The following is a 5,320-nucleotide window of genomic DNA, read 5'->3' on the forward strand; positions in this document are numbered from 1 at the left end:
GGATGCGAAATTTTTAATAGAAATGAGAACATGTTCAATTCTCATAGTTTTTGTTTAATTCTCATCGCTTTCGAAAGAATTCTCATCATAAATTCTACTATTGTGTGTAAGTACATTCACATTATATCGCCATAATCAGTGATAATCGAAAACAAAACTAAAAAAACATCAAAATTTCACTGTTATATATATCAAACATCAAATATAATAGCTGCTGACCTGTTGAATGAGCCTTTTAAAAAGGTTATTTCCCTCTCAGCTGTCTGAGGTTGAACCTTTTAGTACAAAAATGCACTATTATGCCACCTAAAATAGCATATACCTGTTCTTTCCTGTTCCTGTTCATGTCCATCATAGAACAGGTGTGTAATAGAATGCGACATATTGATAGAAACAAATAACGAAATGTGTGGTTCTGTTGTGGTTGGTCTTCCGCTCTATCGCGTAAGTGGTAAAAATCTAATTTGGAGCAATTGCTACTTTAGCTCAAAAGTGAGAAATACTGCCCGACAGAAGCAAAAGAGAATATAAATATATAAGAATGCACATGTCCGATAAACAGATCCATAGACATATGCAGACAAAGACACCCACAAATGGATACCTGTAAATTATATATCTCTATCGTATAACTGTGAATAAGGCAGCACATTGAATTTGGTCCTATAGAACTATCGGTGCCCGGTTATGTACCGATGTTTCTTAACATCACTCCTTGGAGATGTAATACATTGTATCAAGCATAATAATTAGGCTAACAGTTGCATAGTGTTATTGTTTTTATATAAATATAAAACGAATGCACTGTACAAATGTTCAGGGTACGATAAAAAGTGCCATTGGTACTTCTTCGGACACCGATAGCGCTATAGGACCAAAAAAGATGGTGCCGAAGGTTGCTGCATTCTGTGATTATAAAGTACTTACAGCATATACAAGAGTCGCTCAAATTTACCTTTGCTGATTTTTGTTCTTCATTGCATGATGTAATTGAATTCGGTTCAGAGGACTGACTGATAAAATCAATATTTTTTTGTCTTGGCGAGTCAGTGACGTCAATGCGTCTCTCGAATTGCGGTGTATTTTTGCGTGCGCAATTTATGCTCGCTGACATCACTGATTCGTCACTTTGAAAAATTAATTGTGTTCACAAATGTATACGAAAGTGAATGCGAAATTCAGATGTGACACGTAAACATACGAGTGAAAACGAAGTCTCTTTGCGCTAAAACAGTACCTTTTAGATTCAAGCTACATGTACAATGAACATGAACATAATGAGTCGAGCCTTAATGAGTAAGGAACTTATGTGAAATAGCCGCAGTAGAATAATTTTTATGAGCAAACACTCTCTCTTCTCAGAAATTCGTACACTTTGAAACTTTCCTGACAAAATTTCGTAAATGTGGACAGGTAGCATATCTCAATTTGATTTTTTTTATTATTTCACTATAATATTATAACATCAATGAATATTTGACACAATTAAGAAAACTATGACAGATGAGTGACATACAATGTTCTTTATTAACACTCTCCATGCGGGTGTCGACTGCAGACGACAAGTTTCAAATTTTCTTGAAAAATTCACAAATTTCAGAATTGTACATTTTTATGATCATATTTGGGATCAGCATGAAAAATGCATTAAAATGAATACAAACAAGCCTAGTATTGGTTCAGAGGTTCTTGAGATAGCTCTTGATATTTTGAGAAAATATCTCAAAATTTGGACTTCTTATGTTGAAGCCTGTTATTGGCTAGCATCCAGTCATATGTGCTTATTCATATCTCAATTCGGTATAAATGGACATATCGGTTTTTGGATCTGAACTCTTCATATGTTGTTTTCAGCATCAGTATAGAAACTAAAAGTACATTGAATTGTTGCTAAACCATTTTCGACAGTAGCCCATTAGATCTATACCCACTGGGAAAAAGAATAACTTGTTTATTTTTGAAACATTATAACTTTTGGGTGGTGAAGACTTGCAAGTGAACATACTACTTGTGACAAGTTTATAAAAATACCAAGACAAATAAAGTGTCTGAATGTCCACGCGGGGTGCAAATACTTGGAGGTAAATCATAGTATCAGAACCATTGAAGATTCATTCAGAGGTTTCGCCCGTGTGGACGGACTTTGAGGTTTAGCACTCCAAGAAAAACTTAAGGTTATACCCAACTCAAACCCCAAATATAGTTGTTGGCTTAGTTGATCTTCCAAGCACACTTAGAAGAAAATCGGTTTTGCGGACAAGTTGTAGGGTTTCATTCAGAGTTTTGCTGTTTAATCATACAGAGTGATTCATGGCTTTTCTGCTGGCAAACCCCAGCGTGGACACAAAGGACTTTTATAATTTAATTTTATAATATACATTCAAACCCTTCGTGCCCGTCTGAGCATACCTCACAATAAAGCCACATTAGGTTACCGGTAGGTTGGGTATAACCTCCCGTTGCTAAACCGTCTAAGAAAGAAATAACAGTTTCACCGGGAGGTGTGATTTTAAAAATTATTTTGCACCTGATGTAAATTATTACGCCTAAAGGTAAAATCTCACCCCTATTTTGTTATCATTTTTTAGTTATATAGCAAGGGCATTGTACTCTCTCGAGTGGTGCTCAACTTATAATAGGAAACAATTTGTCCGTGACATAAGTATCCGTATTTTGGATGAAATGTAATCATGGTGGAATTACAATGATATTCGGGACGTTTAGTGTACGATAGTTTGATAAGTTGCAGACACACTAGAGTCAGTGCAATGGATAAACCATTGATAAATTTGTAACTTGGTGAAAGATTAGTACATGAGTGACCTCGCATATCTGCTAAATTTAAAGGTTTGGTGGCCCTAAAGGAGCCATTTGCTGTCCCTTTTCAACAGAAAACAAGCAGACCTCGCCTATCTGCTAAATTTAAAGGTTTGGTGATTCTGAAAAGAGCCAGTCTTCAGTAAACGGCTCCTTTAGCGGGGTCTGCTTGTTCTCTGTTGACAAGAGCCATCAGTAAGCAAGGGGGCGAGGTCTACATGTCTCATCCTTAGGTATTTTGTCCTGACGAAAGCTTGACAGTTTTAAACTTGTCCGACGGCGAACCCCTAAAACCCACTAAGTGTTAATGCAGTTGTTGCTATGCTGAATAGTTTTTTTACGATATGAGTCAAGTAATGTCACAGCTATAGAGACTGGTAGCACAATCTGCTGAAATACATACGGGCTCCTGTTGAAACGAAAAATATATATAATTAAGTAAAAAGTATATATAATTAATTAATAAGTCTAAGCCATACTAAACCAATGATTGGTAGAGTGCTTAACCATTTGAGAGCATTATTATATAATAATAAGTGATAATTAATTACGACGAGTAGAGTCAGGGTCGTTTAGTTTAAGCTAAATTATATCCTTAACAAACAACCCCTCCCTTTAATTTTCAATTTTCATATCCTGTTATATTTGGTACTAATGAGTAGCTATGGGTCTCCTCTATCCAGTGATACCAAAATAAGTACAAACTCTCCCCACAAAATGTCGCTATAACGTCAAAATGTGAGCACCCCTTGAAAAATCAGACAATTCTGGTTATGTACAACAGTATAGACAAAATTTATTCCTACGAAATATTCTACGAACATGCGAGTTTTAATAATGACATGATCTGATCATGGCCAAGAATTAAATTGAGATGTGTATGGATATGCAAAAGTAAAGAACAAAAATACAATAAAAATATAAGAAAAGCAACATAATAAAGTATGTTAGAAATGTGAGGGTTTCAATATCAGTAGATATTAGGTACCGAGCAAGTTTAGAAATGTTCATCAATTTTCTAAATTAACAACTTTGGTCTGAGTGAAATTATCATGTCATTTATAAATGACTACAAGCATAAACTTGTATTTAAATTATTATTATCATTAATTTTTTTAATATATATATTTATTTATCTAAAAATTACCTTACATCCATCTCATGCTGGTTTTTTGTGTTCTTCTTTTTTTCCTAAAATCTCTTAGTACTAGTACTGCAAGTATTATACTCAATATAATAATCAGCGGACATAAAACTGCGACAGCTATTATCAGGCCATGATATGAGGAAACTGGAACTAACAAAATAATGAAAGTAAAAGTAGTAATGTAAGCATAAATGAGATTGAAGTGTTTGCGTGGAAACGTTTCTAATACAACGGATATTCATAAAGAACGTTATACTAAATACTGTGTAGCAAATAGCAATATAACGTAAAACCTCGTCTACAAGCATATATAGTGTTTTTGATGAAAGCTAAATTAATACGATATGCGTAAACATGCCAAGACAATAGATTGGTCTTACAATAATACTTGTTTGAATATGCATGGATCTGTAATTTATTTGCTCAAATTCCAAAATGGCGCCTGGATTAATTCAGCTTTCATCAGAAGCACTCTATATGCTTGTAGACGAGGTTTTACGGTAGTAATTGTATTATTCTATATAGGCCCCTACTGTGACACAGCAATATAGGAATACTAAAGAAATAAATGGTAATGCCGCATCTTTTACACCAAAATAGTGTGTCTGAGGCAGTAAAACGCTAGAACCCCACACCTCTACCGACACGCTACTATACTAGTCTGATAAGTTCGACAACATAAAAGTCCATAATACTTCGGCGTGCGTATCAGTTTTACGATGCACCTCGTTTTTCTACTTTTAATATCATGTATTGAGAAGCAGTAGTAATTAATTACAACCAAATTACAATTTTATAGGTATTATTGTATTTTAAATTACCTTTGAACTGGGGTGGAGCAGGCGGTGGCCTACAAACCCTACACACTTTGGGTGAAGTCAAAATACAATTCATTTTGTTAATAAAAATCTGAGGAGGAAGTATAAAATATGATTATTTCAGACCTATGTTGTCTTATAAACAAAGCTATAGATAAGCGTGTATATTAGTTGATAGCATGACTAACTGAATAAATGGGTTATTCCAGTTGAAATCCATACACCCCTATAAAAGTCATAACCTTAATCTCCCACACAGGGGGTGAAAATTTCAAATGGAGTAACACATTCAAATGAATTAAGGTTATGTCTTCCATAGGGGTGCATTGATTTGACCTGGAATAGCCCAATATTTACATGGTATTTTCTCCCTTACATTAACACCTACACTAATAGCCAGAATAGAGTCAAGTGACTCTAAAGTGGAGTCAACTAGCACTGAATCTCAAAAGGAGTCACCTGACTGTCACAAGAGAGTCAGCTGACTCTACCCGTGGAGTCAATTGACCCTACATTCAGAGTCGTCAACGGAGTCAAG

At 34.9% G+C, this 5,320-nt stretch overlaps 1 long non-coding RNA gene across 1 annotated transcript; it reads right to left on the reverse strand.

Annotated features, from left to right (window-relative positions):
* Positions 1-1,506: 1,506 nt before the first annotated feature.
* On the reverse strand, positions 1,507-4,874 carry LOC140169110 (uncharacterized). Its single transcript, XR_011861358.1, has 3 exons — positions 4,786-4,874; positions 3,965-4,114; positions 1,507-3,226 (listed from the first exon to the last, which is right to left on the reverse strand). It is a non-coding gene; the product is annotated as an uncharacterized lncRNA (long non-coding RNA).
* Between the last annotated feature and the right edge of the window lie 446 nt (positions 4,875-5,320).

This window comes from Amphiura filiformis, chromosome 14, assembly GCF_039555335.1.
Source record: "Amphiura filiformis chromosome 14, Afil_fr2py, whole genome shotgun sequence".
Lineage (NCBI taxonomy): Eukaryota > Metazoa > Echinodermata > Ophiuroidea > Amphilepidida > Amphiuridae > Amphiura > Amphiura filiformis.